Genomic DNA, 14,215 nt, shown 5'->3' on the forward strand with positions numbered 1-14,215 from the left:
AGCTCGTGAAATTGTAAGGTGTTCCCAAAGAATTCCACTTCTTGAAGAAGGAAAAACATCCTAGCTGCAGATGAGGTAGAGAGAGAAAAAGCATGTTGCACTATGGAGAGCCCGCACGGTTCTGAACAGAAAACGTTGAATGCTTTTAGAGAAAAGAGTTGAAAGTGAAAGTAAAAGCCGATTGGAAATTTTTCACTTGGTTGCCGACTGGGAAAATTTTTCAGAGCTCAGAAAAAAATTTTGAGATGTAAATCCTTGCGACGTTTAAATTTTGATTGAATGCCTAACAATCGCATGCTGAAAGCATTAGGATTGGTCAAATCTAAACGCCAGGTGGTTTGTTCGTCTACATAAATAATCAGCATGGGTTCGTATTTATTCGTATAGGGCTTGGAGGAATTCACAAGTGTCGCATTCGCTAAAACGTCCAACTGGAAAATAAATTCAGATGTTTCGTGATAGAACCGGGGTTGAAGTTGGCTGCAGAATTGAATATAATCATCATGAGCGATCGAGATTTCCGGCAAATGGACATGAATACCACCTCCTGGACGAACAGCCACAATAAAAGTAAAATGCTTAAGGGATAAAAAGTAAAATTTTAAGGTTGAGAGAATAACAGAATCTACATAATCGTAGAGCATAGATGAAGGAAGGGATGCATCGCATTCGGTTTCAATATCAATATCTAGGATAAGGGAATGATGGGTCGTCGAGCAAAGATCCATTGTTAAAAAAAGATTTTCGGCAGACGTTCGAGTATAAAATCGAGAAAATTGTGCGTAGTCTTTTCGGTTACAGTAAAAGAATCCTCCCGACATCTGGTAGAAAATGTAAGCATCGTTGGGCGCATCTGCAACCGAATTAATCCTTGTTAAATAATGGAGGCTCTGCGACATGATTATATATCTTTAACTTGATTATTATTTCTTAAAAAAATACAAGCAATGCTTTGTAAGTAAATATCCTATAAAATCTCCACGTGCTCCTCTAAAGAATAGATAAACTGAGCACTTTTACCTTCATAAAGTCTGTTCCTATATAATGTTGAATTCACGGCACCGAATGATTTAAAGTGAAATTCGTTTCGCACGTCTTAAATAGTTCTTTCTAGCCAGAGTTCTTTCTAGCCAGAGCTCAGAAAAAATTCCAAAGTAGATTAAAAAAAAAAAAAAAAAACTTTTTGTTAATTTTTATCATGTCTTCTAGACATGATAAAAATTAACCCTACCCCCCTTTTGTGTGGGAATGTTGTCTCACTGTTTCTAGAAATAGACCATGACTCATTCTAGGAATTATATGTTTTAGAAAGGATGAGTCATGGTCTTTGGGTTTCTCCATTCCAAAGTAAACAAAGTGAAGACATCAAATTAATAGAAAAAAAGGAACAGTTTTTTTTTTTTTTTTTTTAAGCTTTGGAAATTTTTTCCCATTCGACAGCCAAGAAATATTTCCAGCCAACACGACTTCATTTTTACTTTCACTTTCAGTTAATTTCTTATATCTATAAAAACAATCCACATTTCTGTTCAGATCAGTGTGGGTTGTTGACGATGCAACATCTCTACCTCATCCCACAACCAGGAAGAAAAGATGTTGTTTCATGAGGAATTGTTTTGGCTTTCGAAAACCACGATGGCGTGATGATTATAATATATTTCTGTTCTAATCCGTGGGGTTTGTGGAAAATACATTCTCGGTACGTAATCCCCCACCCAGGAAGAACAGAAAATGTTTTAAAAGGAATACTTTGGCCTGACGTTTGAAAAAAAACAATGATCACAGGGCTGTTGGGATAAGATTGAGAACCCATGATGATGTTGTGCGATGAGGCTAATCTTTTTTACTTAAACGGATCTTCTTCTAAACATCCAAGGTATGATTGTTTCCCTAGATGAAAGAAAACAATACTTTTTTTCTTTTTTACAAGAAAAGTATCCTCAATAATGTTGCTGAAAAGATTAAAGCGATATTTCCTCATGGAACTATTGGACCGCTCGTCTATGTTGTTGTCGGAAGGGATATCACATTCAATCCTTTTTTACCGACTCACAAATCACGAAAGGAGTGGCTTTCCAGCATCCAGTGCACCCAGCTTCCCTTACAGAGTTCCGTGAAGGAGGCTCGTGGGTATTGAATTCTATTTCTGTGTGTTGTTTCTCAAAGACGCACAGGATGAAATCCATCTTCCTCCCTCGCGATTGACTAAAAGAATTCCTCTTCTTGAGAAAGAACATCCTAGGTCTAGAGGAGGTAGAGAGAGAGAGAGAGAGAAAGAGCATGTTGCACCTTGGACAGCCCGCACGGTTCTGAACAGAAAACGTGGAATACTTATATAGAAAAGAGTTGAAAGTGAAAGTAAATCGCGTTGGCTGGAAACATTTCTGTTGGCTGTCGACTGGGAAAAAAATTCTCAGAGCTCAGAAAAAAATTCTGAGATGAAAAAAAAAAAAAAATCTTTTTGTTAATTTTTATCATGTCTTCTAGACATGATAAAAATTAACTCTACCCCCTTTTGTCTGGAAATGTTGTCTCACCCTTTCTAAAAATAGACCATGTATACCAATATACTACAAACGGACTTGAACGCCTGTTCTCAGTATGTAGCTATACAAATTTGAAGGAAAAATTAAAAAAAAAGACATCTTTTGGGGGAAAAGGGAGTAAATTTGTATAGGAATATACTAGAAACGGAATTTAAGGCCTGTTTTCAGTATATAGCTATACAAATTGGAAGGTAAAAAAAATTAAAAAAAGACATCTTTTTTTTTCGGGGGGGAAGGCAGTGAATTTGTATAGGAATATACTACAAACGGACTTTAAAGCCTGTTTTCAGCATATAGCTATACAAATTGGAAGGTAAAAATATAAAAAAGACATCTATTTGCTGGGAAATTAAGTGAATTTGTATAGGAATATACTATAAACTGACTTTAATGCCTGTTTTCAGTATATAGCTATACAAATTGGAAGGTAAAAAAAATAAAAAAAAGATATCTTTTTTGGGGAAAAGGAGTGAATTTGTATAGAAATATACTACAAGAACATCAAGAAAAGAACATCATGGGTCCAAGAATTGAAACTGAAAGTCCAAAAACGAAATGTTAACAACTGGTAAGAAAATTTTCAAAGCTGAAAAAAGATTTTGAAAAAAAAAAAAATCCTTCCTTTTTTTTTTTCTTAATTTGATGTCTTCATTCTTTTGACCTTGTCGAAATTAAAAAAGTGAAGACATCAAATTAAGAAAGAAAAAAGGAAGGTGTTTTTTTTTTTTTTTTTTTTTTTTTTTTTTTTTTTTTGTGGAAATTTTTCCAGAGCTCTGAGAATTTTTCCCAGTCGGTTTCTAGAAGCAACTCGTTAATGTATTTAAACCACTCGCGTTTCGGCTTCAGATCAGTCTGTGCTGTGCACTCAACGTGGATACACGCTTCTCACTCTCCTGGGAAGAGCTTCTGTGAAGGTATGTGAAAATTTTTTTCTTACTCTTTTGTATTTCATAGACTACAAATATTTATTGAGTCACCCATTTTATAGAAATGTATTCTTATTTCTTTTCAATACTTTGAGGTAGGGTAATATTTCCCCCCCTGCTACTGTTTTTGTTTTTCAAGGATGGAAATATTTTACTCAATAGCTGTTTTTATAGAAAACATGCTATTATTTCGTATACTGATATATTTTGTGAAATTTTAACAAATCCTTTTCAACAAGGCAAGATCATGTGAGCCACAGCTGGCTAGACACGTCAATGTAATCGGATCACGATTGTTCCATCATATACTGATATATTTTGTGAAACTTTAACAAATTCCTTTCAAGAAGCCAAGATCTCGTGATCCACAGCTGACTCCATTAGTCAGGAAAAACGGATCACGATTTTATCAATCGTATACTGATATATTTTGTGAAACTTTAACAAATCCCTTTCAACAGGGCAAGATCTCGTGATCCATAGCTGGCTAGAACAGTCAGGATCAACGGATCACGATGTTTCCATCGTATACTGATATATTTTGTGAAACTTTAACAAGGCAAGATCTCGTGATCCACAGCTGGCTAGACTAGTCAGGATTAACGGATCACGATTTTATCAATCGTATACTGATATATTTTGTGAAACTTCTTTAACAAATCCTTTTCAAGAAGGCAAGATCTCGTGATCCACAGCTGGCTAGAGCAGTCAGTATAATCGGATCACGACTGTTCCCTCGTATACTGATATATTTTGTGAAATTTTAACAAATGACTTTCAAGAAGGCAAGATCTCATGATCCAGAGCTGACTCAATCAGTCAGGATTAACGGATCCCGATTGTTCCATTGTATACTGATATATTTTGTGAAACTTCTTTAACAAATGACTTTCAAGACGGCAAGATCTCGTGATCCAGAGCTGACTCAATCAGTCAGAATTAACGGATCACGATAGTTCCATTGTATACTGATATATTTTGTGGAACTTTAACAAATTGCTTTCAACAAGGCAAAAGATCCCATGATCCACAGCTGACTCCATCAGTCAGAATAACGGATCATGATGGTTCCATCGTATACTGATATATATTTTGTGAAATGTTAACAAATGACTTTCAAGAAGGCAAGATCATGTGATTCAATAGAATTGTTCAATCGTATACCTGGCATATTCTGATAAAACAACAGAATGATCCAATTTTGAATACGATCCCAATATGTTTTTATAAAATCCATTTCATATTTTGTTAAACGTGAACGACTGACTTTCAAGCTGGCTGCATGGGTGTTTTTTTTTCGTGGTTTTTCCCCATGTGTAACGTGAATACGAGCCAGTTTCCCTTCCAAAGTCCTCCACGAAGGCATTTCTCAAGGCAAATAACCCTCAAATACTTTGCCGTCATCCGAATCGACTTAACCTTTCTCCAACTTCCACGGTGTCATTTGAAATCCATTGAACCAACCCATCAAGACCAGTATGAAACGAAACACACACACACACAAACACACAAAATCTGTGGCCACTTTCCCGAATAAGGAAACGTGGGGAGTCCACAGCACAGACTGAGCCGAAGTGAAACAAGAAATGCTTCCAAAGATAACCGAAAGTTCAGTCTGAAAAAATAGAAGGGTGTCTCATCGATCGAGTCGGCTATTGGAAAAAAATTTTTGACATCTGAAAACAATATCTCCACACACCTTCACAAAACCTCTTTCCAGGAGGAAGAAGCGTGTATTCAGCTCCAGTGCACAGCTCAGACTGATTTAAAGCTGAAACGCGAGTGGTTTAAATAGATGAGAACCCTCTATAGAAATAATTTGAATATATCTGGTTTTGTGAATCAAGCCGACTGGGGAAAATATTCTCAGCGCTCAGAAAAAAATTTTGAGTTGTGGAAAAAAAAAAAACTTTTGGTTAATTTTTATCATGTCTTCTAGACATGATAAAAATTAACTCCCTTCTCTTTTTGTCTGGGAATGTTATCTCACTCTTTCTAAAAATAGACTATGACTCATTCTTGTGGAATTCTGTTGGGCTTTTACTTTCGATTGGGTTTTGACTTTGTTTCAATTCCCCAGTTATCTATAAAAGCATTCCGCGTTTCACTTCAGATCCGTGTGGGCTGTGGAAGAGGCAACACGTCTCTCTCTTTACCCACTCTCATGATATTCTTTAAGAATTTCTTAGCCATTTTTCAAAGAAGGGGACTATAATTGAAGAATTTATGAATTTGGGAACATGTCACAATGGCAAATCTAAAATCTTGGAACTGGATACTGGAAAGCCCCGCTCTGATTATAATTTTGAGTTCTAGCATGGGACATTTTTTAGATCAATAAGCTAAACTATTTTTCTAGTCTCATATTCTCTCGTGACTAGGGTTCTAGATTTGGGTAGAGAGAGACATGTTGCCTCATCAACAGCCCGCACTGTTCTGAACAGAAACGCGGAATGCTTTTATAGAAAAGTGAAGAGTTGAAAGTGAAAGTCGAAAAAGGAAATGGGATTGGCTAGGAAAAATTTCTTAGAGCTCAGAAAAAAAAATTTTGAGATGTGAAAAAAAAAAAAAAAAAAAACTTTTTGTTAATTTTTAATTAACTCCCTTCTCTTTTTGTCTGGGAATGTTGTCTCCCACTTTTTAAAAATAGACCATGACTTATCCTTTCTAAAGAAAAGAATTCCAAGAAAAGATTGGGTTCTGGTCTATTTTTAGAAACGGTAAGACAACATTCCCAGATAAAAGGGGGATTAGATAATTTTTATCATGTCTAGAAGACATGATAAAAATTTACAAAAGGTTTTTTTTTTTTTTTTTTTTTTTTTTTACATTTCAGAATTTTTTTCTGAGCTCTGAAAATATTTTCTCAGCCGATCTCATTTCGTTTTTCGACTTTCACTTTCAACTCTTCTCTTTTCTATAAAAGTATTTCGAGTTTCTGTTCAAAACACTGTGGGCTGTTGAAAAGGCAACACGTCTCCCTCTCTACATTAATTGGGAATCCAAGATGTTCTAAAGAAGAATTCTTTGAGAATCTCTTAACTTTTCTGAACTTTAGACGAGCTAGCTGGATATTTCTTCATTTCTTTTTCAAGTATGGGTTCAAAGGATTCTTTTAAATAGTTGCAAGTAAGACGTTGTATCATTTTCTGTTGATCATTATTCTATTAAAAAATTTCAATGCCTAGTTTTAAGGCTACCTATACCCAACATGGTTCATATGTTTTACTCTACGTTTTAGATGAGACCCTCTCTTAAAAACATGATTTTCCTATTCAAAGTTGAAATGATTTTCCAAAAGCTTGATCCTTTTAAAAAAACATGTGTGTTTGTGTAGGTGTGGTGGGACGGTTAGCTTTCTTTCTTACGAGATAGTCATCTCCACGAGATGTGTTTTGGATATCTTCTCCACCCTCTCGTGGTCACTGAAATCTCGTGATGGCTCAAGTGAAAAGGGTTCGTTTATTTTGACTCACAACCACGTTATATTTTTTTGGATATCTCCTCCAACGACTCGTGGAACTCTTTTCCCTGAAATCAGGTATGTTTAACAAGCCCTCTGAAGTGAAGCTCGGAATACTTTGACAAATCCTGTCGAGTGGATTCTGAAACCATTTTTAAAGGATCTCAGAGAAACACCCATGAAGACAATAGCAACGTGTCGTTTTTTCGGAAAGGATGAAGCAGGCTCATGGTGAGAGATGTTGCTGTAAAATGTTTTTTTTTCTTAGAAATTTGAAAAAAAAATAGAGACACAGTCTCTTTTTTCGAAACTGAGTAGGAGGGTCATTTTGAGATGAGCTGGAAAATATTTTCTGAGAGATTTGAAAAAAATTTTTAAAAATAAAAAAATATATATTATATAATATATATATTATATAATATATATTATAAATACTTTTTGTTCATTTTTATCATGTCTTCAGACATGATAAAAATGAACGACATCTCTCTTTTCTCTTTGAAACCTCTTTCAACCTATCTCGTCCTGTTTCTCAAGTAACATTCCTTTCCTGAAAAGCTAATTTCTTTAGAAACCTAAGACAACTCTTTTCCTGAAAAGCTAATTTCTTTAGACACCTAAGACAACAGGTAGAGACATACTTCGAACCAAAAAGAGAGTAGAGATCCTTTTGAATAATGTCGAATAGACAAAACACGAGTAGCCATTTCCGTTCTGTGATTTTTCCTAGGGACGATCCACGAAGGTTCTTGTTTTGTTCACGACCCGTGGTTAACCCATGAATTAAACACGTAGGCTCGAAACTTTCTAACATCTCTACCTCTACGGTGCAGTTTGAAAGGAAGGTGACCCACCCATCCCCCCAGCTATGAAATGAAACGTCAAAACAGTGCACACGTTCTAGAATAAGAACCCTTGTAGACATTTGGGGGCTCTACAGCACAGACTCAACAGAAACAAAACGATAAAAACTTTCATAGATCCCAGAGAGTGGATGCTTAAAAATAAGGTGATGTCTCGTCGATCAAATCAGCTGTAAATAAATGTCTAAGAGCTGTGAAGAATGGATGGCCTACCTTCACAAAAGCTCTTTCTAGGAGGGAAAAGTATGTATCCAAGCAGAATACACAGCACAGACTGATGTTAGTCGAAACTGGAGTGATTTCAATACACAAGTATGAATTCGTTCTAATAACCCTTTAGATAGGTCTCGTTTGACTCATCGAGTCGAGGGGGAAAACATTGACGTGTTGCTTTTCCAACAGCCCACACTGTTCTGAACAGAAACGTAGAATGCTTTTATAGATAAAAGAAGAATTGAAAGTGAAAGTAAAAAAACGAAATCGGATCGGCTGGGAAAATTTCTGAGCCGAGAAAATATTCTGAGTCAGAAAAATAATAATAATAATAATAATAATAACCCTTCCTTTTTTCTTTTTTAATTTGATGTCTTCACTTTTTGACTTCAAAGTACAAGGTCAAAAGAGTGAAGACATGAAATTAATAAAGAAAAAGGAAGAGGTTCTTTTTTTTTTTTTTTTTTTTTCAATTTCATAATTTTTCCTCAGCTCTGAAAAATTTTTTCCCAGCCGATCCCATTTCGTTTTTTGACTTTCACTTTCAATTCTTCTCTTTTCTATAAAAGTATTCCGCGTTTTTGTTCAGAACAGTGTGGGCTGTTGAAAAGGTAACACGTCTCCCTCTCTCTTTACCCAAATCTGGATCCCATGATGATCTTAAGAAGAATTCTTTAAGAATTTCTTACGATTCCTGAACCTTAGACAAGCTGAATGTTTCTTTTTCGTATTTCGAAGCTATTGATGGATCAAAGAAGATTTCAATGGAATGACTTCATCGTTCTAGGATAGAATATTTTTCGAAATCTCTTCCTACTTTCGTCTACACAGAAATGCTTTTCACGAAAGTTAGGTCCTCTTTTACATTTACTTTTTAAATAGTTGTTCAAAGGGATTTTCGTCCTGCTGATTCAGGTTTCCCGCGCTTCACGCTACCCATCCTCACCCATTTCTAAAGGATCTCAGAGAAAATTAAAAGGGAAAGAAATAGCCTCCAGTGAACACAACTCCAACAACGACAGTGGATAGTTTTTTTTCTGTCCTTCCAGAGATATCACCGGTGACCGATAGGTTGTTAAGCCAAACGGGTGTCGTGAAAAGGCACACCATGCCTGTTTCCCTCCCAAAAATGTTTCTTCGGAAAAGGGAAAGTTTTTTTCCCACCCCTTTGGAGATTCCTTTTCCGCATCGATACCCAAACCCATCGGCCAGAAAAATAAATTTTTTTAAGAACATGAGGTTTCTGAAATATATTACAAACATACGTATTCATTTTAATATTTTACCTTCATTGGATGAAATAGTCTGTAAACTCTAAATTTCTTAAATGATTCCAACAACATGAGATTTTAGTGTTATTTCATCAATCTTTTAAGTATATTGTGTCTCGTCAAATCCTTTTTATTTGAGATGGATGATTGCTAAACAAAATGGTTGAAATAGCATGATAAGAAGGAAAATATGTTATGTTAGCAAATAATTTACGTGACATAAATATTATCTAACTATTTACACGGATCCAGCTAACTCAAACTGACTGTATATAAATTGTTTTGAGGGGGGAGGAATTAAATTCATCTTGTCACAGGTTTTAGCTAAATTGTATATACAATTGTAAGGATCTTAAGCTTTACTAACGTTTATTTTATTTTAAATCTTTACTATCACTTCTTATTTTCTACTTCCGGCCAGAATTATAAGCGTGAAGGAGTTTATGCAAAGTTGTCTGGCGAACGCCAAGTATTTAAGTGTGGCCTTTTTGCCAAGCAGAAGAGAGGAAGCCGTGAGTTCGAAGCAGGCCGCTTACCTTAGAAGTTACACAGTTGCTACTTTGCCTTCCAGGCCAGAGGTTTTAATCCTCTTGATAAATTAAACGTATTGTAGTGTTCACAGTCTCTGTGCTACATACGCTTCCTGTTATTATAAGGCCAATCTTATTCTAAAGTTAAATTAGAGTTTAGTTTTATTTTGATATCTTTTAAGTTAGACCCCGAGTGGAGGGTCATTGTATTCCGAAGTACGGAAGTCATTGTATATAAAGAAAAAAATAAAGGGTTTTGTATACCCTTCGTCTGTATCCTGTCTACTTACTACAATTAGTGAACATAGCTTTAGTAAGCTCTCTGTTCTAGTCAGGTCATTGTATGTTTCCGAAGAAGGTTAGAAGAAACATTGAACCTGATAGTGGCGCCCGACGAAGAATAACTATGGCCGAGTTTCAAGAAGAACCTGTGCTGCCTGCAGAAACAGCTCAGAATCCAGAAATGCCAGCTGCCGCCCTGGAAGGATTTGGGTACATTGTCCAGACCATGCGCGCTTCGATGAAACCAGAAGCAACGTTTAATGGAAACTCACAGGTAACCAGTTTTTTGGAAAAATTGGATGACCACTTCATGCTCTACCCCGTGCACGAGTTTCAAAAAGTTACCTTAGCTACCAGCGCTTTGAGGGGCCAAGCGCTTAACTGGTTCAAATGTATCGGCAGAAGTCTCTTGGGTCAAGCAGGAAGTCCCACCTATACCTACGAAAATTTCAAGACTGCCCTACTAAAAGCCTTCCCTGTTGTAAGGGATCGTGCGAAATTAGAAACAGAACTTTTCAGTATATATCAACAAAGAATGGAAAACCTCTCGAGTTTTAGTTTAAGAAAAATTCACGTTTTCAAGCTCTTGTATGGAAACCGTCCGGATCCTGAAATAATTCAAGTGATTTTGCCGAGGTTAATACCCCAAGTGCAAGACTTTTTTGAATTGAGAAATCCGACTACACTGGAAAAATTATTTGAGCTAGCAATCCAGTTTGAAAGTAGAAGAACGGCGGACGTCGAAAGAAGACGCCAATATCAACAGCGAAACCAATTTGGTACGCCAAGACTACAGCAAACTCAAGCACATGGCTACGGAGAAAAAGCGAATCAGTGGGCAAGGAAACCCGAGCATTCAAAAACAGCCGGCGAACGTCGACAGTTCAATAGCAACCCAGGAAAAAAGTCTCAAGGCCAGTGGAGAAAGAAGGAAAGCACCGAAAGAAAAAATAATTTAAACTAAAACGGATTTCTGCTGACGAGAGGGTGCGGAAATCCGAAGGCCACGAAAACCCCTCTTCCTACAAGTTAAATACAGTAATGGTGAAAAATTTAACTCTTCCGAAGATTGAAGTCTTGGTAAATAATATCCCGGCCACCGCACTCCTGGATACCGGCGCGCAGTGTTCCTGTGTGGCAGAAGTCTTTTTTAGAAAGTATTTTCGCAAATACCGCATATATAATGCGGATAATACAACAGTATTAGCGGCGCAAGGAGAACAATGTAAGTGCGTAGGTAAAGTACCTTTGTACATCCGTATCAAGGACGAACAAGTAAAGGTGATGTTTTTTATAGTAAAGAATTTGCAAGCACACTTAATACTAGGAATAGACTTTCTTTCAGACGCACAAGCTACACTGGATTTTAATGAAGCGTCTCTTAAGCTGACGATGAAACCAGTGCGTGTAGAAAAGGTTGAACCGCCGAGGTTAAATCTTGACCACCTGCCTAATGACGAGCAAGATAGAATCCGACAAGTGGTAAGTGAATTTGCTTCCTTATTTAGTGATATTCCAGGATTTACCCAGGTTAGTAACCATAGTATTGACACCGGAGATGCATTGCCGGTTCGTTAAAAACCATACCGGTATGATAAGAATAAGGAAAAAATTATAGAATGGCATATTACCGATATGCTACGTAAAAAGATCGTAACGCCTATCTCAAGTAGTTATGCTAGTCCGGTGGTTTTATGTAAGAAAAATAATGATTATCCTTTGGAGCATCCAAAAAGGTGGAGATTCGCTATTGATTACCGTAAATTAAATTCCATAACGAAATATCCGGTATATCCGTTACCGATTATAGAAGAAATTTTAAGGAACATAAAATCAACCAAATTTATGACAACTTTAGACTTAACGAATGGTTATTTTCAAATAGGGATCAGGCCTGAGGACGTGCCTAAGACTGCTTTTATAACCAAGTCTGGCACTTATGCATTTTTGCGAATGCCGTTTGGCCTTTCAGGCGCCCCAGCAACATTTCAGCGATGCATGGACATTGTGTTAAGACCTGTTCTCGGAAAGTCCACATTTATCTATTTAGACGATATCATTATTACTAGTGATAATCTCGACCAACATGTACAGGATTTAAGACAGGTGTTTTCTTTATTAAATGAGGCCGGTCTAAAAGTTAATGTCGAAAAATGCAAATTTGCAGCCCCTGAATTAAAATATTTAGGTTACAAAATATCGCAAAAAGGGATCGAGACAGATGAATCAAAAATAATCGCTGTACAAAAGTATCCGACTCCAAACACAGCAAAGAAGCTCTCTTCTTTTCTAGGACTTTGTTCATATTATAGGTCCTTTATAAAAGATTTTGCGGCTATCGCTGAGCCATTGTCAAAATTAAAAAGGAAAAAGGCAAGATTCTCGTGGACGGCCGAAGCCAATAGTGCTTTCGAAAAATTAAAACAAGCATTAACGCAAGCCCCTGTGTTGAAATTTCCTGAAAAGGATGAAAATTTAGAAATTTCAGCGGATGCTTCGGATTATGCGGTAGGAGCGGTACTTTCGCAAAATCAGCAGCCAGTGGCATTTTTTAGCCGAACTTTAAATCAAACACAAAGAAACTATTCCGCGACCGAGAGAGAGGCACTTGCAGTTCTGTTAGCAGTGCAAAAGTTCCGAGTCTATTTTGGAAAGGCGCCGATAACAGTATATTCTGATCATGCGGCGGTAACTAGATTGTACTCTGGAAAAAATTTATCCCCAAGGTTAATAAGATGGGCACTCAAGCTGCAAGAATATAATCTGGTAATCAAGCATACCCCCGGAAAGGAAAATATCGTAGCAGATGCCCTGTCACGAATTAAATTAGACGAACAGGGTAATACCGTAAAAGTTGCAATGCTGACAGCGTGTACAATAAATTCCCGAGAAACTGTAATAACCGAACTGGGTAAGGATCCTGAGTTTGGAAGTATTTATGAGTATTTGAAGGATCCTGAAAATTTTAGCCACCAAGATATTGTGGCGATAAGAAATAGGGCGGCCCATTACGAACTAATAGATGGTCTATTATTTTATACAAAAACTACGAATTCCAACAACGAATTTCGACCTGTTATCCCAGCTAGTCTTAGATTAAATATCCTGCAAGAGCTCCATGACAGCCCTTTAGCTTCTCATGCTGGTATTCGAAAAACTACTCAACGCGTACGCGAGGCAGTCTACTTTCCTGAACTGCAAAAGTTAACAAGGGCGTATGTCCAGTCCTGCCCAACATGTCAAGCCGTTAATTATATTAATTTCCGCCCGGCCGGGTTTCTAAATAGTATTAAATCCGAATTTCCAAATGAAATAATCGGCATCGATTTATTGGGCCCTTTCCCAAAAAGTCAGTTAAACAAAAGTTGCTATCTCCTTGTTATAGTTGATCATTTTAGTAAATGGACCGAAATTGTTCCCTTAAAACGAGCCTCCGCGAAATTAGTTACCGATTCTATTTTAAATAAATATATTTTAAAATACGGGGCGCCCCTAAAAGTTATATCGGATAATGGTCCTCAATTTGTAAGTAATATATTTGAAGACATGTGCCAAAAACTGGGCATACGTCATTTAAAAATGGTCCCGTATCGGCCGCAATCAAATATAGCGGAACGGGTCAACAGAAATATAGTGAAAATTATCCGTAGTTATGTTAAAAATTTTCATAAAAGCTGGGATAACTATGTCAATGAATTTGCTTTCGCCCTTAGGACCGCAAAACATGATACAACGGGCAAAACTCCTGCTGAGTTATTTCTAGGCAGAAAGGTTATAACACCGTTAGATAAACTATTTTATGTGCAACAAAGAGCCCCAGAATTTAAAATGGGTGATATAGAAAAACTAATAAAAGAAGCAAAAAAGAATACGGAAGTAGCACAAAGAAAACAAAAATTGTATTATGACTTGAAACGACGGGGAGTAACTTATAAAGTAGGGGATGAAGTACTAAAAATTAAGCATTCACTTTCTTCAGCACCAGAAGATAAAACTGCCAAATTTTTTCCACGCTTTGAAGGACCACATGTTATAGAAAAAATAACTCACGCTGTTGTAGTGTTAAAGGCAAGAAATGGTGAAACCTGTTCCGCAAATATGGATCAAATCAAGCCCTACTT

Source organism: Stegodyphus dumicola, chromosome X2, assembly GCF_044657685.1.
Source record: "Stegodyphus dumicola isolate Sdum_Otavi_A_Nest chromosome X2, ASM4465768v1".
In the NCBI taxonomy this organism is placed as follows: Eukaryota; Metazoa; Arthropoda; class Arachnida; order Araneae; family Eresidae; genus Stegodyphus; species Stegodyphus dumicola.